This window comes from Siphateles boraxobius, unplaced genomic scaffold (assembly GCF_051911475.1).
Source record: "Siphateles boraxobius isolate OS27281-9 unplaced genomic scaffold, OSU_SipBor_1 55, whole genome shotgun sequence".
NCBI classification, from domain to species: Eukaryota; Metazoa; Chordata; class Actinopteri; order Cypriniformes; family Leuciscidae; genus Siphateles; species Siphateles boraxobius.
Genome location: NW_027509181.1, coordinates 2,944,048 through 2,968,986, shown reverse-complemented (window position 1 = coordinate 2,968,986; position 24,939 = coordinate 2,944,048). Strand labels below are relative to the sequence as shown.

The 24,939-nt window shown below is 47.1% G+C and overlaps 1 protein-coding gene across 2 annotated transcripts in view; it reads right to left on the bottom strand.

Annotated features, from left to right (window-relative positions):
* LOC143714636 (alanine aminotransferase 2-like) overlaps window positions 1-19,837 on the bottom strand; it is a 131,736-nt gene extending 111,899 nt beyond the window's left edge. Inside the window, exon 1 of one of the 2 annotated variants that reach the window (XM_077205890.1) lies at window positions 19,625-19,837. The gene's annotated coding sequence lies outside the window, so the exon portion shown is untranslated. The remainder of the gene's footprint in view (window positions 1-19,624) is intronic. The other variant, XM_077205892.1, reaches the window with a different exon arrangement.
* Window positions 19,838-24,939: the final 5,102 nt, after the last annotated feature.

Genomic DNA, 24,939 nt, shown 5'->3' with positions numbered 1-24,939 from the left:
AAGAGTCACCCAGGTGAAGACGAGATGACCAACTCACCTGGAGGAAGATGCACCAACTAATGGTTTGAGTTTAGCAAAATAATCTGTTTTTGTGATGATTTTGATGATTTTATTTGATTGAATCAAAATAGCGCTTAGATCAAATGATTTGATTGGTTAAGGATTCATTAGAAAATATTTCAGGTAAATTATAGGGATTATTATTGAAGAAACTTGATGATTAGACTTTCCATTAAGGGTAAGAAAGGCTGATCATGGGAAAATCTGTATGGTAATAAGCTAAAAGAGGGTCCGTAATGGGAACATTAGAATTAATTTTGAACAACTACATTGGTTAACACTAGAACTACCAAGGCGGTCATTTTGACCCGTTTTGAAATGTACAGTGTAATAACTTTGTTGAAAATAAAATCCATGTGGCTGTATGACTCTGACTTTTCCTAAATATGTGTATATTTTATTCTGACACTGTTATTTTATTAAAATCAGAAAACACAAAACAGTTCTGAGTATTTCTACCTAGAATGGCCATGGCGGTCATTTTGACCGCACGCATTAGATATCATAAAACGTCCGCTACATTTCCCGCCTCTGTAATGAGTGTCCCCGTTGCACAGCAACGATTTGTCTTTTTTTGTTCACGCTATTCCGACACTAATAAATATTATACATTTGAGCTAACAAAATGTCATCAAAAAGAACAATGACAGCCACAGAGGTTTTAGCCATGCTTAGAATGCTTGACGATGAGGAGTCTGATGGAGGAGCAGATACGGATAGGGACAGCGATGTCTCTTGGTCCCTGGACAGTTCATCCAGCGCTGAGAGTGATTCAGATAATGAATTCATTCCCCGTCGAAAAAAGAGCCGGCTGGACATCTCCGATCCTGGAACTGACCTTGTTAAATCGGATAATATTCCAGGTATATTTCTCTTCACTATCTTTTTATACTTTGCGAGGCAGACTAGCTCAATAATCGTTGTAACGTAACGTAAAGTAAAGTTATCCATCTCTAACTACCTAATGTAGGCTATAACTTTACCGATCAGATCGGTTATCATATTCATTTTCCCCTCACACACCCACCACTGTTACCAACGCAAACACGCAACTTTCCTGATGACCGATCCAGTCATTCACATGTTTACGTCAGGCACACACCTCCACCAGAACACACACCTTTTCATTATTATTATTCTATAGCTATTATTATTTGTCAGGCTATTAGAAATCATATGGGCTAATTAGTCCTATCAAGATTATGATTTCATGAACTAAAAAATAATTAGTCTGTTCTTTTTTTTTCTTTTTTTTTTATGGCAATAGTGCAAAATCCTGATCCATCAAATGTGCCTTCTGTGCCAAGACAACGCAGTCTGCCACAAGATGACGAGCCTGGCCCAATAAACCCACTTTCAGCTGAAAGGCGTGAAACGGCGAAAGACGGCACAGTGTGGACCTATGTAAAGTTGGGTGAAGACAGAGGAATGCGACAATGCCAAAATGTAATAACAGAAGTGGCAGGCCCCACAGTGCACGCCAAGCGCAATATTGAAGATAGCCTTACAGCCTTTTTGTGTTTGGTGGATGAAGGCATGCTGAAACACATCAGGGACTGCACTGTGGCTGAGGCCCATCGAGTCAAGGAGGACAACCTATGGGACATGACAGTTGAAGAGCTAAAAGCCTTCATTAGTTTAATTTATATTCGTGGTGCGCAAGGTGGAAAAGGGATGGATTTGGCGACCTTTTGGTCAGCCGAGTGGGGCTGCGCTTTTTTCAAGGAGACCATGTCCCGAAACAGGTTTCAGGAAATAATGTGATTCCTTCGTTTCGACAGAAGGGAAACCCGACGTACATGCCTGCGAGACAACAAGTTTGCCCTTATGAGTGATGTTTGGGATAAATTTGTCCAAAACTGCATCGCCTGCTACAAACCTGGTGCCGACATCACTGTGGATGAGCAGCTATTCCCTACAAAATCAAGGTGCAGTTTCATACAGTATATTGCAAACAAACCGTCTCGGTTACGTATGTAACCCTCGTTCCCTGAGTAGGGAACGGAGACGTTACGTCGGATGACGACGAATGGGGTTTCGCTTAGAACACCTATCGACTTCGAGTATTACAAAACGAGCCAATGGCAAAGAAATGCCATGGGTCTGCGGAATTTGCATAGCGTATCTCCGCCTTACCTCGTGGGTATAAAAGGAGGACGCCGGCAACAGGCAGATATGTTTCTTCGCTGAGGAGCCAAGACTGAGCTCAGGCGATCCCCGCGGTACAGCGGAAAGTGGCAGGAAGACGTAACGTCTCCGTTCCCTACTCAGGGAACGAGGGTTACATACGTAACCGAGACGTTCCCTTTCGTTGTCACTCCGAGTTACGTCGGATGACGACGAATGGGGTTACCAGTCTAATCACGCCACCTTCTCAGCTGTCTTCCAGTGCCCTGCGTAAATCTGAGATCCCTGTCGTGAGACTGGCACGGACGAAGGACTCCTATTTAGCACAGGAATACCAAGGTACACTGGGGAGCATATCCCAAAGTTTAGGGGAAATATGCAATTACTGCCAACCCAGAGGGGGGGACTTAGAGAATACACATATGACCCGAAGGAGACATATGGAGAACACTGGGGTGTCCAGCCGCAGGTGGAATATTTCAACCCCAGGGGTGGCAAGGTGGCTTGCCAAGGGAAAGACACATGCTCAAAGAGGCTTACAGTGGAAATACACATGTGGGGGTCGCTCAGAGGAGGGACCATGCACACGGGAGGCACCTAGCCGACACGCAGGCAATAGACACTGGCGCCGACGTCAGGAGTGCTGGAGGAGCTCAGGGCTTCCGGGGAAGCTCACCTGAGGAGAATATCGCACGTATCCAGTCCGTGGAGTGGAATGGCGAGCAAGCGAAGACACCTGAGCGGGTCCGTTGCTAGCTGGTTGAAGCGAGTACACGAGAGGACACTGGCTCCACTCGGAGATTAAAGAATCTGGCGAATGTGTTAGGTGTCGCCCAGCCTGCAGCTCTGCAGATGTCTGTTAGCGAGGCGCCATGCGCTAGAGCCCAAGAGGATGCCACACTCCGGTGGAGTGGGCAGTCACACCAAGGGGGCACGATCGACCTTGCTGCTGGTATGCCAAAGCAATGGCGTCCACTATCCAGTGAGACAACCTTTGCTTTGAGAGAGCCTTTCCCTTCAGCTTCCCACCATAACAGACAAAGAGCTGGTCTGAGGTCCTGAAACACTGCGTCCTGTCTACATAGGCGCGGAGAGCGCGTACTGGACAGAGCAGTGCAAGGCTGGGTCTGCCTCCTCCAGGGGCAGCGCTTGCAGGTTCACCACCTGGTCCCGGAAGGGAGTGGTAGGAACCTTGGGCACGTATCCAGGCCGGGGTCTCAGGATCACGTGAGAGTAAGCCGGCCCGGACTCCAGGCACGCTTCGTCAACGGAGAATGCGTGCAGGTCCCCTACCCTCTTGATGGAGGCCAGTGCAACCAGGAGCGCTGTCTTCATAGACAGGAATTTAAGCTCGACTGATTGAAGGGGCTCAGATGGAGCACTCTTCAGGGCAGTTAGAACCACTGAGAGGTCCGAAGAGGGAACGAGAGGAGGGGGGCGGATTTAGTCTCCTCGCTCCTCTCAGGAACCTGATAACCAGGTCGTGCTTCCCCACCGACTTACCTTCGATGAGGTCATGGTGTGCGGCAATAGCGGCAACGTAGACCTTCAGGGTGGAGGGAGACAGCCTTCGCTCCAGCCCCTGTTGAAGGAAGGAAGGCACAACGCTGATCGAGCATCTCCGGGGGTCTTCTCGGTGAGAAGAGCACCAGCTGACGAAGAGGTTCCACTTCAACGCATAGACGTGTCACGTGGACGACGCCCTAGCGGAAGTGATGGTAGCCACCACCGCTGGTGGTAGGGTACTCAAACCTGCCTCATCCCATCGAGGAGCCACACATGGAGGTTTCAGAGATCGGGACGAGGGTGCCATAGGTGGCCCCGTCCCTGAGGAAGAAGGTTCTTCCTCAGAGGGATCGGCCAGGGAGGTGCTGTCGCGAGGAGTACTAGTTCGGAGAACCAGGTCTGGGCGGGCCAGTATGGCGCGACCAGAATGACCTGCTCCGCGTCCTCCCTGACCTTGCGCAAGGTCTGCGCAAGAAGGCTCACTGGGGAAAACGCATACTTGCGGCCCTGCGGCCAGCTGTGCGCCAGAGCATCCGTGCCGAGCGTGCCCTCGGTCAGGGAATAAAACTGGGCGCAATGGGTCGAGTCGTGGGAGGCAAACAGATCTATCTGTGCGTCCCCGAACTGGTCCCAAATCAGCTGAACCGACTGGGGATGGAGTCGCCAATCTCCCGGGAGGGGCTGAAGCCGTGAGAGCTCGTCGGCTGCACAGTTCAGGGCTCCGGGGATATAAATGGCATGAAGCGACCTCAGATGCTTCTGACTCCATATGAGGAGGTGGCGGGCGAGTTGCGACATACGGCGGGAGCGTAGACCACCTTGATGGTTGATGTACGCTACAGAGGCGGTATAGTCTGAACGGACTAGTACGTGTTGGTTCTTGAGCACGGCCCGGAAGCGGCGCAAAGCAAGACGTACGGCCAGCAACTCGAGGCAATTGACGTGCCAGAGGCGTCGGGGTCCTGTCCAGGAGCCCGCGGCAGCACGTCCATTGCACATGGCACCCCAGCCCGTGGAGGAGGCATCTGTCGTTACAACAACATGCCGCGAAGCTTGTTCCAGGGACACTCGGCCCGTAGAAAGCTGAGGTTCGACCACGGGGTGAAGGTCTGACGGCAGGTCGGAGTAACTGGTACTCGGAGGGTGCCGTGTTGCCATGCCCACCTCGGGACTCGGTCGCGGAGCCAAAGCTGAAGCGGTCTCATATGAAGCAATCTGAGCGGCGAACCGCGGCTGCAGATGCCATATGCCCCAGGAGCCTCTGAAGAAACTTCAGTGGAACCGCACTCTTGCGCTTGATAGTCTCAGGCAAGTCAGCAATGGCTGAGTGGAGAAGGCGACCAAGTCCATACCGAGAAAGGAGCTCCTCTGCACGGGGCAAAGTTTACTCCTTCCCCGGTTGACCCGAAGGCCCAGACGAGCTAGGTGCCGGAGCACTGGGTCCCTGTATTCGCAAACCTGGTCTCAGGAGTGAGCTTAAGACAGCCAGTCACCGAGATAGTTCAGGATGCGAACCCCGTGTTCCCATGGAGGAACAAAGGCAGCCTCAACAACCTTGTGAAGGCGCGAAGATACAGGGCTAGCCCGAATGGGAAAACAGCGTACTGATATGCGCGCGCCCTGACAGCAAACTGTAGGTATGGTCTGAGTCGAGGGAGAACGGAGACATAAAAGTAGGCGTCCTTCAGGTCGATCGCTGCAAACCAATCCTGTGGCCGCAGACATCCAGAAATGCGTTTGGCCAGGAGCATCTTGAACGGCAGCCTGTGAAGGGAGCGGTTCGGACCAGGATTGGCCGTAACCCACCAGACTTCTCCGGGACAATGAGGTAGGGGCTGTACCCCTGGACCTCCTTTCGGCTGGAGGGACAGTCTCAATCGCACCCTTCGCCAGTAGGGTAGCAACCTCCGCTCTCATGATAGGGCATAGCCATCGACCAAAGTGGAGCGTACTCCCCTGAAGTGGGGAGGAGACCGTGCGAACTGAATCGCATAGCCGAGCCGATGGTTCGCGCGGAACAGAAGGGAAGCTCTAGGCAGGCTCCACAGACGAACCACGTCTGTGAACCACAGACGTCCCTCCGGTGGTGCAGCGAAGCGGAATGACCGGCCCAGACGTGGACGGCATAGCGGCCCGGTGTGGGGGCAAGGTCAAAACCGCACCCTGACAGAGGAGGCCAGAGGAGACCAGCGTTCCACAAGGGCCTGCTCTGTCAAGAGTCTGGCGACAGAGGGGGACAGGGGCGAAGCGGTTGTGGACGGCACGCCGTGTCAACCACCTCCGGGACAGAGGGGGACGAGGAGAGCACGGCATGTGGGCGGCACTCTGTGTCGTCCGAACTCTCTGTGCTCAGAGACGGGAGAGTCAGTTCTTTGGAGAATAAGGATTCTTCCCTGGCCCTCACCCGGGGAAAGGAGTGGTCCTGCTACCAGCTCCTGGAAAGAACTGAGTCCCATCTCTGAGGAGCCCATCCCAAGAGCGCCGCTTAACCCGGCGTGTAGCGGGGGGCGGGGCTGGAGAGGACTGTTTTGGCGTCCGACCGCGGCCTCCAGAGCCGGCCCGGCTGAGCGGGCGGGGTGGGAGCCGCGGGGGGGCGCCTTCGGCGGTGGGCAGACCGAGGGACCTGGGCGGACGGCGGGGCCGTCGGGACAGAATCAACGTCAGTCTGCTCATGAGCGGCTGAGAGCTGTTGGTCAAGCCCTCAACCGCACCGCCGGAGAGGCCGACCTGGGATATGGGAATGTCGGACAGACGGGTCCGTGCGACATCCAGCACATCAGACAGGTTCAGCCACAGAATGGTGAGCATCACCTGACCCAGGGAGCGTACGGCCACTTTCGTCGCTCGGAGAGCAAGGTCAGTGACGGCGCGCAGCTCAGTGAAGAGCCCTGGGTCAGTCCCGCCCTCGTGCAGGTCCATGAGCATCTGGGTCAGCCATGGCATGCAGAGAGGCGGCTGCCAGTCCCGTGGCACTATAGGATCTCGCCACAAGCGTAGACGAAAAACAACAGGCCACGGGCGGGTGCTTAGGATTGCGCCGAGAAGAAGCACTCTGAGGACACATAGCATCGCAACAGAGCGTTCAGCCGGGGGAACCCCAGTGTACCCAAGGGCAGCGGCCCCATCGAGGGGAGGAAAGGCGGATGAGATCAGCGAGCGGTCCTGAGAAGACAAGGGGGTCTTCTAGGACTTCGAGATCTCATCATGCACGTCCGGGAAGAGAGGTATTGGGGTTTGCCACGGACGAGGGTCGGCGGCCTTACCCAAAACCAATCGTCCCAGGAAAGCATGGCCGTCATCTCCGGATCAGACTCAGGCACAGCCGTATGCACACCGGAAGGTGGCAGCTGTGACGAGCCCTCACTTCCAGAAGACTCAAGCCCACCTAGTGATGCTGCAACAGACATGGAATTTTCCTCTGTAGCTTCAACTGAAACACGCGGGCCACCAGAGGGTAGACTCGCGGAAATCAGCAGTTCACTAGCGGGCACCGTCATTGAAGAGGGGGGCTGGGGTCACGGACACGTAGTCGGCGCCTTGTTCCAGACCGTAACCCTCAGGTCACCCTGGCCACCAGCCGAAGATCGGGGGGTGGATGAGGGGACTCTCACTCTTGCGAGTACACAGAGTCTCGACCTATATATGACGCGATGATCACGTTCCCTTGCGAGAACATGAGTCACCCACGAGCGCTGTTCAAGCATGATCAAACACACTAGACAGCGCTCGTGCCCATCAGAGTCCGATACCAGTTCGCTGCAACCAGAAATGCACGGGCGAGCCGTCTTTAAAAAGACGTGCCGCGTGCGAGCTCTTTTATGAGAGGAGAGAAAAAAAACTCCGCGATGTTGAAGCGCACAGGGAGACACACACACACTGGCAGATTACTGCACAGATCAGCAGGCATTGTGAGCTCGCTGCAGATCGCCGTCACACCAACACCGGAGAGAGAAGCTCGTCTCGTAGAGCGAAGTCAGAGATGACTGTGGAGTTAAGAAATACTCTTGGCTCCGAAGCGAAAACATATCTGCCTGTTGCCGGCGTCCTCCTTTTATACCCACGAGGTAAGGCGGAGATACGCTATGCAAATTCCGCAGACCCATGGCATTTCTTTGCCATTGGCTCGTTTTGTAATACTCGAAGTCGATAGGTGTTCTAAGCGAAACCCCATTCGTCGTCATCCGACGTAACTCGGAGTGACAACGAAAGGGAACGGACAAATTCGGAATCAAATTCTGGCTTGCTGCGGATGTCGACACCAAATATATGGTAAACGGTGCACCTTATCTGGGCAAAGACGAGACGAGGAGGCCAGGTCAACGACTTGCAGACAGTGTGGTGCTGAAAATGGTCGAGCCATACCTGGGGAAGGGAAGAAACGTCACCACCGACAATTTTTTTTACTTCTTTTGAATTGGCGAAGGCACTTCAGGCCAAGAAAACCAGCTTGGTTGGCACGGTAAACAAGAGCAGACGAGAGCTCCCCCCGTGCATAAAGGCGCAAATGCCGCTGTTCAGCACAGAGGTGCTGAAAAGTGGCGATGCAACACTGACCATGTATCAGGGAAAAAAAAAAAAGAATGTCTGCATCCTCTGTCCACACAGCTGTTGGCATCACAAGTGGCCAGAAAAGAAAGCCAGAGACGGTAACATACTACAACAAGACCAAGGTAGGAGTAGACGTTCTAGATCAAATGGCTAGAAAATATTCAAAAAAAGCACACCAGAAAACAGACCGCGACAGCTTCTGTTGCCTTCAGCAAGCGATCTGTGTATTCTGTCCTTGTCATATTTATTGTTGTCTGTCAAGTTGCAATATATATATATATTATGGCAAAAGAGAGCTTTTGTGTTGTTCCCTGCCCACGTTATATCACGGGTGGGGACACACACATCAGCTTTTTGTTACTATTTGGGAGTGGAGCATGCCACAGTCAGTTCTCGAGGGGGCTGACTGTGAGCATTGCGAGAAGCTGTCCGTGAGGACGCTCCGCTCCCGCCGGGCGTTCTTCGAGGAGGACGGTTCGGTTCGCGCTCCCCGCGCGGGTCCCGCTGTTGCCGATGCACGGGGGGTGCCGATGCACTCTGTATGCGACTCGCATACAGAGTGTGGTTGCCAGTCACATTGAAAAGCTTCTTGTCTGCGCGAGTCACATTAGCTCTACCACGGACGTTTGGTCATCAAGTGTGAGTCCTATTAGCATGTTGAGCCTCACTGCCCAGTGGATAGACGAAGACTTCACCATTAAAAAAGCTGTCCTACACTCGCAGCAATTCTCCGGTTCTCACACAGCAGCTGCAATTGCATCCACGTTTGATAATATGTTAGGGAAATGGAAAATAGAAAGAGAATGCGTGCATGTCGTGCTACGTGACAATGCCCGTAACATGGCTAAAGCTATGGTGGAGTTTGGTGTGGCAAGTCTACCGTGCATGGCACACACGCTGCAACTGGCAGTGCATGAAGGTGTCCTGTCTCAGCGCAGCGTGGCGGATGTTGTGGCGGTGGGGAGGAGAATAGTTGGACATTTCAAGCACTCCCAGCTGGCATACAGTCGGTTGGGGGATGTACAGAAAGAGCTCGGAATGTCGGCAAAACGACTTCAACAAGACGTCGCAACCAGATGGAATTCGACATTTTATATGATGCGAAGCTTGGTCGAGAAGAAGAGGGCACTAGGTGCTTACGCCGCTGATTTCGAGCTTCCTGCAACTTTGACGGCAAATCAGTGGGGGATTCTAGAAAATATGATAACACTTCTCGCCCCCTTTGAGCAGGTGACCAGACATATAAGTTCTGCAGAGGCCTCTGCTGCTGATGTGATCCCCGCAGTTGTGGCACTGACCCGACTGCTTGGCCGGCCGAGTGACACGGACAGAGGCGTGCAGACCACCAAAATTACCCTGCTGGAAGCCGTCTATCATCGCTTCAACGGTGTGCATTGTGAGGCACTTTATTCGGTTGCAACCATGCTTGATTTCCGCTACAAAGACAGGTATTTTTTGACGTGGAAAAAAAGAGTGCTCGCGACCTGTTGCTCAAAGTTTTGAATGACATGAACGGCAGTGCAGATTTCAGCACAGAGCATCCCCCAGAGAAGAGGACCCGAACAGGATCACTGCTGGATATGTATGAAGAAATTCTGGAGGAAAATGCCATTTTTGAGGAGCAAGACAAGACCGAGGCCGCATCACAGGTAAGCATCAAACTGTCACGAACACACACACAGACAGCGTAGATCCAATAGCAGGTATTTATTAAAAGGGGTAATCCGTACTCACATCCAGTCCAGGCAAGGGTCAAATTCCAACAAAGACAGTCCAAGAATAAACAACAAAACACGAGAGAGAAGCAACAACAGGAACGGAAGTGTGGGGACATTAAACAACGAATCCGTACACATACTAACACAGATAGGGAATATATACACAGATCTAACAAGACTAACAATGAACAGCTGGGAACAATGATGACGGGGAACAGCTGAGTGCAATGAACTGATGAGTGACAGTGACAGACAGAAGGCTGGGAAATGAAGTCAATAGTGAAGGACACCGTGATAACGAGGACCTCTAGTGGACACCTGGGGAACACAAACCCAACACTGTGACATAACCCCCCCTCTACGGAGCGGCTACCAGACGCTCCAAGACAAAACACACAACACAAGAGTTCAGGAGGGAGGTGGAATGGTGGAGGATCAGGGGGAGGGATGGGGGGCCAGGTCCATGAAAGGGAACAGAAACAGGGGGTGATGGTTTAGCCGGGGGCCAGGGCGGATGCAGACAGTCCATCGGGCGGCCAGGGCGAAGCAGACAGTCCATCGGGCGGCCAGGGCGAAGCAGACAGTCCATCGGGCGGCCAGGGCGAAGCAGACAGTCCATCGGGCGGCCAGGGCGAAGCAGACAGTCCATCGGGCGGCCAGGGCGAAGCAGACAGTCCATCGGGCGGCCAGGGCGAAGCAAACAGTCCATCGGGCGGCCAGGGTGAAGAAGGCGACCCATCGGGCGGCCAGGGCGAAGAAGGCGACCCATCGGGCGGCCAGGGCGAAGCAGACGACCCATCGGGCGGCCAGGGCGAAGCAGACGACCCATCGGGCGGCCAGGGCGAAGCAGACGACCCATCGGGCGGCCAGGGCGAAGCAGACGACCCATCGGGCGGCCAGGGCGAAGCAGACGACCCATCGGGCGGCCAGGGCGAAGCAGACGACCCATCGGGCGGCCAGGGCGAAGCAGACGACCCATCGGGCGGCCAGGGCGAAGCAGACGACCCATCGGGCGGCCAGGGCGAAGCAGACGACCCATCGGGCGGCCAGGGCGAAGCAGACGACCCATCGGGCGGCCAGGGCGAAGCAGACGACCCATCGGGCGGCCAGGGCGAAGAAGGCGACCCATCGGGCGGCCAGGGCGGTGAAGACCCCTCGGGCGGCCAGGGCGGTAAAGACCAGGGCGAGGGCGACCATGGCACAGGAACAGCAACAGACACTGGCTCATGCACTGGAACAGGCACTGGCTTTGGAACAGACATTGGCTCCAGCTCTGGAACAGGCACTGGCTCTGCCTCCGGCTCTGGAACAGACACTGGCTCTGCCTCCGGCTCTGGAACAGACACTGGCTCTGCCTCCGGCTCTGGAACAGACACTGGCTCTGCCTCCGGCTCTGGAACAGACACTGGCTCTGCCTCCGGCTCTGGAACAGACACTGGCTCTGCCTCCGGCTCTGGAACAGACACTGGCTCTGCCTCCGGCTCTGGAACAGACACTGGCTCTGCCTCCGGCTCTGGAACAGACACTGGCTCTGGAACAGGCACTGGCTCTGTCTCCGGCTCTGGAACAGGCACTGGCTCTGCCTCTGGAGCAGCAGCCACCAGCTCAGGAACTGCAAACACCAGCTCAGGAACAGTCACTAGAACAGAAATGGTAACAAGGACACACACAAACACATAAACAAACACTGGCTCAGGCGCTGGAACAGGCACTGGCTCTGGAACGGGCATTGGCTCTGGAACGGGCATTGGCTCTGGAACGGGCATGGGCTCTGCCTCCGGCTCTGGAACGGGCATGGGCTCTGCCTCCGGCTCTGGAACGGGCATGGGCTCTGCCTCCGGCTCTGGAACGGGCATGGGCTCTGCCTCCGGCTCTGGAACGGGCATGGGCTCTGCCTCCGGCTCTGGAACGGGCATGCGCTCTGCCTCCGGCTCTGGAACGGGCATGGGCTCTGCCTCCGGCTCTGGAACAGCAGACATGGGCATGTCCAGGATCCTAACCAGACGCTCCAGATAGTCCAGATCCAAGAAGGCAGACAGCACTGGCTCTGCCTCCGGCTCTGGAACAGGCATTGGCTCTGCCTCCGGCTCTGGAACCGGCAATGGCTCTGCCTCTGGCTCTGGAACGGGCACTGGCTCTGCCTCCGGCTCTGGAATGGCCATTGGCTCTGCCTCGGGCTCCGGCTCTGGAACAGCAGACACTGGTTCCGGCTCTGGAACAGCAGACACGGGCATGTCCAGGATCCGAGCCAGACGCTCCAGATAGTCCAGGTCCAGGAAGGCGGACGGAACGTGAACAGTCTCTCGCTGGGCAGACGTGACGTGAACAGTCTCTCGCTGGGCAGACGTGACGTGAACAGTCTCTCGCTGGGCAGACGTGACGTGAACAGTCTCTCGCTGGGCAGACGTGACGTGAACAGTCTCTCGCTGGGCAGACGTGACGTGAACAGTCTCTCGCTGGGCAGACGTGACGTGAACAGTCTCTCGCTGGGCAGACGTGACGTGAACAGTCTCTCGCTGGGCAGACGTGACGTGAACAGTCTCTCGCTGGGCAGACGTGACGTGAACAGTCTCTCGCTGGGCAGACGCGACGTTAACAGTCTCTGACTTGAGAGACGTGCCGTGAACAATCTCTGACTGGGCAGACGGGACTTGAACAGTCTCTGACTGGGCAGACGGGACGTGAACAGTCTCTGACTGGGCAGACGGGACGTGAACAGTCTCTGACTGGGCAGACGGGACGTGAACAGTCTCTGACTGGGCAGACGGGACGTGAACAGTCTCTGACTGTGGAGACGGGACGTGAACAGTCTCTGACTGTGGAGACGGGACGTGATACATCTCCCTTTCACCTCCTCTGTGGCGACCTCCACGGGTCCCACGGAACTTTACCAACCGGGTCCCCTTAAACAACTCCCTTCTCTCCCGCTCGGTGGCTGGGGAAGAGATGTTGCAAAACATACCGCTGGATCTTGTGACGACGGATTCGTTCTGTCACGAACACACACACAGACAGCGTAGATCCAATAGCAGGTATTTATTAAAAGGGGTAATCCGTACTCACATCCAGTCCAGGCAAGGGTCAAATTCCAACAAAGACAGTCCAAGAATAAACAACAAAACACGAGAGAGAAGCAACAACAGGAACGGAAGTGTGGGGACATTAAACAACGAATCCGTACACATACTAACACAGATAGGGAATATATACACAGATCTAACAAGACTAACAATGAACAGCTGGGAACAATGATGACGGGGAACAGCTGAGTGCAATGAACTGATGAGTGACAGTGAGAGACAGAATGCTGGGAAATGAAGTCAATAGTGAAGGACACCGTGATAACGAGGACCTCTAGTGGACACCTGGGGAACACAAACCCAACACTGTGACACAAACATGCACAAATGTAGTTTTTATTTTAAATTTTTTTTTTTTTTTTTATATTTCACTTTAGGACCGAAAGCATCCTAATTAATAATGTAACTTTCTCGATTATTATTCTGCAATGTCATAACATACATAATAGCCTATTTATCATAATGCGGCCTGTGTATTAATAATAAACTTGCAACTAATAAATCGTTTGATTTCTGAAATAAAATATAAATAAAAAAAAACAAGTGCTCTGTTAATGCCTAAAAAGCATAAAGTAAAAAAAATCAGTAAGTGATTTAGTAATTATTCTGTTACTTCATAGGTCGCCTCATACCTGGCCGAACCCACAATTCCCAGGAACGACAGTCCATTGGAGTACTGGAAATGCAACAAGGCCCGTTCCCCTGCCCTCGCTTCTGCTGCACGCAAGTACCTGTGTGCGCCCTGCACAAGTGTTGACAGTGAACGGCTGTTTAGCGTTGCCTCTAATGTGATAGACGAAAAGAGAAATCGAATGGACGGTGAAAAAGCAGAGGTGCTCATTTTTGTGAAGAAAAATCTACCTCTGGTATTAAAAAAATAGCTGAACAGAAGCCTACTGGTCAGCTGAAGTTGTCAACCTAGTTAGTTGGACTGAAAAGGTTTGTACGACTCAAGTTCAAGTGAAGGATAAAATGTCCTTGTAGTTTTTTTTGCAATTCAGAGCACACTGTTTGTCACTGAGTTTTTACAGGACTGTCTGTGGTTTACAAGATAATATATGTAGCTTGGTTTTAAGTTTGATTATATTTTAAAGTGGGTCTGAAGAGTAGGTCTGGACTACAGCTGCTTTTTTTGTGCACTTGACCAATGTATGGGAAGCATTTGGCAGACCTGTTCAAGTAGGAGATGATGGCTACATTTTTTTTTATTTAAAAATGTATTTTTATTTATTTTACTCCTAAGGACTGAAGTTTGAAGTCTGAACTTAAAAATAAAATGTGGCACAGGCATATCATTTATTCTCTTCATTCAAACTAAGTGAAATAATTTATCTATTTTTCAGGGGTGAATGTCTCTCTACATTTGTAAAATGATATATTTATGGTAGAATCAAATGTTGTTTGTCTTGTGTGTTGCCTTATCTACAACACATGAGTGTAATAAGGTAAAGGTAGTACAGGAGAGAGACTTTGATTTGATTACTCTCCAGTAAAATCAAAATTTATATCAGCGGAAAAATGTGTATATATATCGGTATCGGTATCGGTATCGGCCAAAATGAGTTTGAAAATATCGGCATATCGAATATCGGCCAAAATCCAATATCGTGCATCCCTAATATATATATATATATATATATATATATATATATATATATATATATATATATATATATATATATATATATTTTATTTTTTTTATTTTTTTATTTTTTTATTCAAGGCTTGTACCTTGGAACCTATTTCAAGGTTTGCGTTCTTGAGCCACCAGGCACTGTTGTTGTGCGAATGAGCAGGCTGGAGGGTGTTAAGGGTTTTCTGTTACAACAGTGTAATGTAAGCGGCCTCTAAGTTAATAACTAATGATCTTTGCAACGGAAGGGAATCAATCAAAACTAATTTTAGCTGGACAACAACTTTATTCTAGCGCTGCTGTAAAGCCAAAACAATCTCTGTGCCTTTATTTCCTATTATCACTGTAAAGCTGCTTTGAACAGTCCATATTGTTTAAAGAGCTATATAAATGAAGGTGATTTGACTTGACTTGTCTTGACTTTTAGCAAACTGTTCAACAAACTGTTGCTCTACTATTTTAGCTACAGGAACACAAACAAACAAGGGTTGTTTGTTAATTGTGAAAGTTTTTGCCATTGAGATGACTGGGAAGAGTGGCCCAATCAACCTGAATTCACTTTCAGATTTACTGATATGACTGAAAAGAGTTCCCAGCCATTTTGTTTTAATTATTTTGTGTAAAAATCAGCCAGATCATCATACTCTCACAAAACAGGTAAGTGGTTCTGAACTGGTGGATCACAACCAAAAAATGGGTCTGTTCTAGATTGTGGACAGATGGATCGATCCTAAATGCAAATACTAAAATCCAGCTAACTATATAATTGTTAATGGTTAGCTAGCACAATAAATATGCTAATCCACTCCTATAGAAAATAACTGGTAGAAGCTAGCCAAATTAGCAGATGTCAACATGGCCAGGCTGAACATGAACATGATTTGAAAAAACATTGTGTTTTGTGCAGTGAATTATAGGACAAGATTAATATTATTTAATTTTTTTACATTTACAGTTTTTTGCATGATTTTCTCTATAGAGTGCATATTTTCAAAACTATTCACATTGTTACCACAAAACCTAGCTAGACAAGAATAAAAAAAAATTGTGTGTGATATTCACAATAATATGGTAATGTGTGGGGATTGCCTCATGACAGGAGGAGGAGCACCGGCTGGGTAGAGAATATTTTGTTATTGTAAGGGATCCACTGAAGGCAAGTTGTAGAACCCAAGTGCAGTTTATTACACATACACACATACACATACACATACACATACACACACAGTGGACAACAGGAAACACAATACTTGACAAAGACACATGGCAACTATGAGGGCTTAAATACACACAAGACTAATGACTAGACAAGGAAGGGACACATGTGAACAATGAAACAATGAACCAATGACAACATGACACATTTACATTTACATTTTACATTTATTCATTTAGCTGACGCTTTTATCCAAAGCGACTTATAATTGCTATATTTCAGAGGTCGCACGCCTCTGGAGCAACTAGGGGTTAAGTGTCTTGCTCAGGGACACATTGGTGTCTCACAGTGGATTCGAACCCGGGTCTCTCACACCAAAGGCATGTGTCTTATCCACTGCGCCATCACCACCCCCTTGTCTGACACATCAGACAAGGGAACACATGGCAGGATCACATGACTTACAGGGAATCACATGACAGACATGGAACATGACATGAACAAACCAAAATGTGACAGAGACTTCTGGGGCCTGTTTCAACAAGGAGGTTCAACCAACTCTGAGTTAAAACTTGAACTCTGAGTTGACTTACCCTGAGATGGGTAACTCTGAGTTTTCGGTTACAGATCAGCTGAAATTAGTTAGTTCAATCAACTCTAAGTTGTCTGACTCTAGCGCGTGCACCACAACTATAAAAAGCCATTATCAATGGAGCGCAGATATTATGAGTAACCATGGCAACAGCGCCAAACAAAAAAAGGAATTACTGTTATACAGTGTTGGGTGTAAATAATTACCAAGTAATCTATATATTGTAATTTAATTAAAGGGATTACTCTTAATTCCTCTGTAATTTAAAATAAAATCTGATGTAATTACATTAAATTGGTTACTGCACAGACCATAGAACAATTCTATATAAAACAATAGTTGATTTAACATACATTTTTAAAAGGTATATTTTTAATGTAACCTTCTCTCTCTACACACTTTGGTCAATTCAAGAATAATTCAAGCAATTGTATATTGTTAATCTAAAAGCATTAAAAGTGCAATTTCTTGTCTCTTCTTGTATTGTTCAAGTGGTTGAGGTTGATATGGGATTTATAAAGTAATTAGTAATAAGTACCAATACATTCTAGAGGTAGTAATTATTACATTAATCTAATTACACTGTTGAAGATGTCATTTGTAGTTAGTAATTAATAAATATGAGTAACTTACCCAACTGTTATAATATCAGAGGTGAAACTGGAAGAACAGTATGTTATTAAACCTCATTTTAATGTTCATGTAGGCTAGGTCATTAAAAGAATGTGGCAGCAGCTGAAAATTAAATATAAAACATAATTCAAACAGGTAAGGCTTGAGCATATCATGGGTGTAGGCTACCTGACTTTACAAACATTTTACATATTAAATAACTAAATAGCATCCAGTGTCTAGCAGTGCAGCTGCATTTTTTGCTGAGGGAATTCCTGGAGGGACTTCATCAGAACCAGTCACTCCGGAAGATCCAAGGGCCTTCATAAAATGTAAAAGGACTACATATGTGTTATTTTTTATAGTTTTTTTTTTTTTGATATTTCCATTTATTTTACTTTGGGTTGGGTTTTTCGTTGGTCCCAACAGATTATGATGGTAATATCTGTCTTTTGGAGCCTCCTGTCCCAACAGAACCCCAGGCAGTTGTAAGTAGCCTACTCAATACACCAGAAATTATGACAAATAAATCCCCCCGTCCCGTCCCGTCAACTTCTGGTGCACAGATGAACACACTTCAGTGATTTTTAGTAAATGCCACAGTTTAATTCTGTAGAATTTGTTTAGAACTAGCTACATGATGTAACTCTAATCTACTGTATTTTCAGTTGCCAGTTAAGGAGTTATATAGACTTTCTCCTTGAAATTTAAAAAAAAAAACTGCAGTAAAAACAGCAATGAATGAAGTGTTTAAACACCACTTCCTCTTTAAAAAGGGGGAGGAGAGCACAAGAAACTCTGGGTTTACCGAAGAAAACCTGCTCCTGACCAGGGGTGCGTTTCCCAAAGCCAACTATGGTCGCAAGTTCCGTCGTTACCAATAGAGTTCAATGGAAATTGCGATCATAGTTGCCCAACGATGCTTTTGGGAAACGCACCCCAGGTTAGGTTCACAGAGTAAGTTACGATGGTAACTGACTCTGAGTATAAGTTACCTCTCTTTCAGAAAAGCGGTTGACTTACTCTGCTTTCTCGGGTTAGACATACATCCCATTCCAAAACGGAAAACCCAGAGTTTCCCTAATTTCAGGGCTAACATACTCAGAGTTTTTACTTAACCACCTTTCTGAAACATGCCCCAGGTTGCAGGCAGATGTTATTGTAAGAGATTATTGTAAGAGATATGCATGCGATTTTCTTGTAAGAGAATAAGACAAATTGGCTATTCCAGAATTTATAGCACTACAATTTGAAAGCAGTACAATCAGAAAATGCTATTAAACTGATAAATCTAAGTTAGAAAGGTTGAATTAGAATGGTTTGCAAGAACATGAGTATAAACAAAACAAGGCTTTAAAAGTGGACTTGTGTATGTGTTATGCTGTTCAGCATGATGAAATCTAATGTCCAATCTAATCTTAATTTTTGTATTGTCTAATCTCCGATAGTCCCCACAGCCATTTGTTAGCAACAGCCTTTTTTCAAGACATGTAAAAGCTTTTTTTTGTGAAGCATTGTCTTCAATATAATGTCTGTGACTGTACTGATGTGTACATACTGTCAGAGTGTTAATATAATAATAATTTCTCATATTGCTGGTATACATCGAAAACATGTACAGGACAAAGAGGGGGGAAAATTAAAAATTCAGTGGTGTTTCTCATTAGATTCTGTTATACAGTAAAATCTTTGTTGCTAAGACCTTTAACTGTTGATATTATCTTTAAGAAAAATGTACTCATCTATATCCTGTTCAAAAGTTTTCGCTCCCCGGCTCTTAATGCATTGTGTTTCCTTCTGGAGCATCAGTGAATGTTTGAACCTTTTGTAATAGTTGCGAACAAGTCCCTCAATTGTCGTCAGTGTGAAAAGATGGATCACAAAATCATACAGTCACTGCTGGAAAGGGTTCAAATATTCAAAAGATACTGGAAAACCAAAGAATTCGCAGGACTTGGAGAATTTTTCTGAAGAACGTTGGAAAAAACAAGACAAACAAGGGACTCATGAACAACCATCACAAAAAAAAAAAAAAAGACAGCCATAGATCATCCAGGAAATGGCACACAGTATTAAGAATCAATTGTACAGTATGTACATTTTGAACGGGGTCATTTTTATAAATTCAACTTTTATTTTGTGTTGTTGACTATATTTTAAGATCTTTTATGTAAAATGTCTTATTCAGGACAGTAATAAACAAAAAATAACATGCATGTTGTATGATCCCTCTTATTTTGTTAAAATAATTAACATTTTGATACAATGTATTGTAACATTTGTGTTTGCTATACGTTATTTGAACATCCCAACAGGTCATGTGATGATGTGGTTCCTGTATCAACTTGAGGGGAACTGACTTCATATACATCCATTAAAAGTAATTTTCACTCCAACTGTTTAAAAGTTATTAAGCAGAAATGGCTTGGAAAAGATAATTTAATTCTTGCATGTTTCCAGCGTGTCATGGATTGAATGGCAGACAATTCTTCCAATAATGAAAACATACTCTAAGAGGTTGTGTTCTCTTAGAGTATGTTTTCATTATTGGAAGCACATGGTTGAAGCACATATTAAAAAATTGCACTGTACCTTATTTGATACCCTTTTCTTCTTAATATCTGTCTTCCAGTTATTTAATCCACTCTTGTTCCCTTTCTTAAAAGTTTGAATGACAGTTCCACAATGTGAAGACCTTGTTCATATATGACATCAGATATTTTTTTTCTGCCCACCCCTCTCATTCCATTCTATTCAAGGAAAGTTTCCAAGACATTTCCAAGTGGACATTGGCCTCTTTGGATTGTACCTTCTCATGGGTTAGTGACATTTGATCTTTGTAGACATGTGGTGTTTACCCAGATGACATTTGGTTGAAAGAAAGTGCTGCACTCTGACAAAATGTACAAATGCTCCAGTCCATCAGCATAAACATATACTGTCCCATACATCATTACACAGTCTTTTTCAACAGCTGTTGCTCAAACATGAGCCATTTAAAAAACAGGGACCACTTTCTAAAGATAACACACAGCAACCAACATTTGCTTCATGACATCTGATGGTCATGTGTTAGACATGGAAGAAGAGAGTGTTGAGTCAAGGATTTATTTACTTTGTTTATTAACCCTCTGGTACTGTTTGGTCTTTTAAAAAATAGCTTTTTGAATTTTTCGATTTATTGTTATTATTATTTTAATAATTATTATTTTTAATAATATTAAAAATAATATTATTTTCAAACCAGAATGGTATGAATCTTGTTGGTTTTTGTGGCATTTGCCATGTAAACACAAAACAATCTTGGACATGATTCAAAAAGGTCCTAAAAATTAGGAGCCTAACACTTGTATTGTGTGGGGTCAAAAATAATCGCTATATGAAATTAATTGGAAAAAAATTGAACTTACAGAGCATTTTCTGGGTAGAATCTATTTCACAAACAACAAGGAAGAGGCTAAACTCTGAAACATCAATCGTGCAAAATAGACACATAGGCTACTTATAGGTTTGCCAAAATAAGGTACGCTCTTGGTTCTTTAAAGGAAAATAAGGGACAGTATAAGTGTCATGATGTGGGTTTTGTGTCTTGTCATGTTCAGTGGTTCCTTGTCTATTAGTTATCCCAGGTGTTTCCCATTAACCACGCCCCCTTGTTATCTTGTCTAGCTCATTTGTCCCTTATTATTTAAGCCATGTGTTTTAGCCTCATCTTTGTGAGTTCTTGTTTAATGTTTGACTGTTAACGCTCGTGTTGGTTTGTTCCTGTTCTTGAATCCTGTTCCTGAGTCCTGTATCCAGTCTGTTTAGTTTGTAGTTTGTTAAATAAAGCGTGTGCTGCACTTGGATCCAGCCTCATCTCTGCTTCAACCGCACGACGTTACAGAAGAACTCACCGCAACGTGATCCAGCAGCCATGCCTTTCTGGAGTCCAGACGTCCAGATTCTCTGTCTCCGTCAAGAGAATCGCACCATAGAGGAGTACGTCGCGGGCTTCATTGAACTGGCGCATCTCGCGCAAATGAGCACTCAGTGCTTGAAGATCTTCTTCCGCGGGGGATTATCGGAACCACTCCGGTCTCTGATACCCGAACCTGATCCGCAAGGGTCTTTAGAGTGGTATATCGACCTGGGCCTGTTGTGGAGTTGACTGTGGGCGTGGAGGAGAAGAAGCTTCGTGAGCCCACACTCCCCGTCTGCCAAGCCGAGCCCGCGCTCCCCATCTGCCCAGCCGAGCCCGCGCTCCCCGTCTGCCTAGACGAGCCCGTGCTTCACGTGAGCCACAACGAGCATGCATTTCACGTGAGCCCCGACGAGCATGCATTTCACGTGAGCCCCGACGAGCATGCATTTCACGTGAGCCCCGACGAGCATGCATTTCACGTGAGCCCCGACGAGCATGCATTTCACGTGAGCCCCGACGATCATGCATTTCACGTGAGCCCTGACGAGCCTGCACCTCGAGACAGTCCAGCCGAGCCCGCGCTCCACGTCAGCCCTGACGAACCCGAGCTTGGCGTCAGCTTTGACGGGCCTGAGCTTCACGTGAGCCCAGACGAGCCCGCACTTCTCGTCTGCCCCGCCGAGCCTGCGCCTCATGGGACCCCTGCCGAATCCAGTGAGTCAAATGCCGAGTCAAGTGAATCCAGTGAGTCGAGTGCGTCGTTCAGTACATCAAGTGCATCGTCAAGTGAGTCTACCGAGTCAAGTGAGTCTACCGATTCAAGTGAGTCTACCGATTCAAGTGAGTCTACTGAGTCAAGCCCAGTGAAGCGCCGTCGCAGAAGGAGAAGGAGGACTCGTTCGGCTACTCAGGCTCCAGCGAGCGTACCCAGACTTCTCGCCCTGCCGTCACCCGCCTCTGCGCCTCGCCCTGCCTGCGCCCTTTAAGCTCCGGGAGGCCTTTCCTAAACCCGTGGATTTCCCCAAGTATTTTTTGGGGGGGGGGGCAAGGGTCCGGTGAGGAGACCATGAATGCTGCGCCGCCATGGTCGTCTGCACGGGCTTCACCACCCTGGCCTTCGCCTCATCCTGCTCCGCCCTGGCCTTCGTCTCGTCCTGCTCCGCCCTGGCCTTCGCCTTGTCCTGCTCCGCCCTGGCCTGCTCCGCCCTGGCCTTCGCCTCATCCTGCTCCGCCCTGGCCTCCACTTCGTCTTGCTCCGCCCTGGCCTCCGCTTCGTCATGCTCCGCCCTGGCCTCCGCCTCGTCTTGCTCCGCCCTGGCCGCCTGTTCAGTCAGGTCCGCCCACGCTCCACGGCCCAGGCCCGCCTTGTCTATGTCCAGGGTCCGTTCCCCTGCATGGGCCTGGCCCTCCATCCCTCCCCCAAGACCGCCTGTGCTTCACCGCTCTCCTGAACTTTCTTGTTTTTTTTTTTGTTTTGTTGGGCGTCAGGCGCCGCCCTTAAGGGCGTGATGTGGGTTTTGTGTCTTGTCATGTTCAGTGGTTCCTTGTCTATTAGTTATCCCAGGTGTTTCCCATTAACCACGCCCCCTTGTTATCTTGTCTAGCTCGTTTGTCCCTTATTATTTAAGCCATGTGTTTTAGGCCCTGTTTACACGAGAACGATTCTGGGTGAAAGCGTAAAAATATTTTATCGGATGTGCCTTTCGTTTACACGGCGACGGCGTTTTGGAGGCTTAAAAACGCAAAAAAGTGAAACCACCCTCATGAGTGGAAATCTTAAAAACGATCCACCGTCGCGTTCCCATCTAAACAGTAAAAACGCAAATCTGCTCACTGTGGCTCTCGTCGCGTACGTGTTTACGTCACAGGCATGCGCCATTACAGGAAAATAACCCCAATATGTCGGATTATTTCCATACGTCGGACCTTCAAATTGCCATAGCAGCTCTGATAAACGTACAAAAGTCTTTTCAGCAGTTGTACAAAATATTCTCAGATATTGGTGTTGTTGTGTTGCAGTGCTTCACATTGCCACCTAGCCGCATGGAGTGCATACTACATCGAATTTCACACACTTTTGCGTCACCATATGCACGCGGATTTCCCCCCGATAACGCTCGTCTAAATGCAGAATAAAAAGTGATAACGTAACGCCACTTTTGCGTTTTCTCTTCAGATCGTTTCCGTGTAAACATAGCCTTAGCCTCATCTTTGTGAGTTCTTGTTTAATGTTTGACTGTTAACGCTCGTGTTGGTTTGTTCCTGTTCTTGAATCCTGTTCCTGAGTCCTGTATCCAGTCTGTTTAGTTTGTAGTTTGTTAAATAAAGCGTGTGCTGCACTTGGATCCAGCCTCATCTCTGCTTCAACCGCACGACGTTACAATAAGGAACACTTCAATTATTTTTTACTGTAGTGTCTCATTCAGTGTCTGCATTTTAGTGTGTATAAAGATTTTTGGTTGTTGTCTGAATTAAATGCCAAAATAAATGTTTTGCTTAACATATTTATGCAGAATTTGATTTAAAAAAAAGATTTATATATAGCTACACACAGACACACACAAATATAGCTATTTATAAATATATATAAACTATTTCTGTGGGATGCTATACGTAAGCCGTCCGCCATATTGGAACAGTCAAATCCAGTCCATGACCAGTCGAGAGCAAGTTGACTGTGCTTCTGGAACCTAGTTATTCACAAGTATGAATATCTACATCTGCAATAGACATTAGCAGACGATTTTTACAGCATTTAGGTTATAATTCTGTATATTGGTATTGCATATTGAGTTATACATAGAAAAAACACAAACCATTCTCACCTCTGTAAGGTTATCCCACTTCGTTTGGAATTTATAGCTTGAACAGGCTGCACAATTCTGTGACATTTTCAATGAAAATTTATTGTTAAGTTGTTTAACATGTTTAGTTATTAATGAGTTATGAACAGCGTCATGTTAACCTTTCCAACATGGCAGACACGTCGACGTGTCTATATTTACATATATCTATATCTGGCTACACCAACGACCTGGGCTGCATTTCTAAAAAAGCATTGTGAGCTAAGTTTATCGTAGGATAAAAGCGTCAGCTAAATGAATAAATGTAAAATGTAAATGTAGAGACCATTGGTGGCAGTGATGCTTTAATGCTTTTTGGAAGTGTAGCCCTGGACAGATCTTTGGATAAAATTTCAAGTCAAGCTATATTCAAAGTCAAACAAAAGTGTATCTATATATCCTTGGTTTGTCTTGAAAGACAAGAGGCTACTTATAATTTATATATATATATTCCTATATATATATATATATATATTATTAAATATGATAAAACACACCATGGAACCGTATTAACAACAACATGCAATAACATGATATGAACATTTTACATGTACAATAAAATTGTATTCCATTATTGAGATGTAATCAAAATAAAAGATGAACTATCCAATATTCTTAAAAAGCTTTCCATTAAACTTTAATTGCACAAAGGCTCAGTTAAAACCTCTCTTCAAAATAAGTACATTTTTAAAAGTTTTTTTTTTTCAATGTTCAAGAAGACATACATGTGGCATATAATTTGAAAGCATAACAAAAGAAAGTCTATAAAACATTTTCCTTATTAAAGAGAACTTAGAGAATTGCTGATGCTTGAGACTTTATTGGTCATTTTGTTCAAGGTGAAGAATACATACAAAAAGTTATAGTTCACCCAAAAATGAAAATTCTTCCATTAATTGCTCAGCCTCATGACGTTCCAAAGCCGTAAGACTTTTGTTCATCTTTGGAACACAAATTAAGATCTTTTTAATGAAATCTGAGAGCTTTCTGTTCCACCCTTGAGAGCTATGCAACTACCACTTTTACTCTTCTAAAAGTTCATCTAGAGATCGTAAAACTAATCCATATGAATTGAATGGTTTAGTCCAAATTTTCTGAAGAGACGCGATCACTTTATGATGAACAGATTAAATTTAGGCTTTTATTCAAATATAAGCATT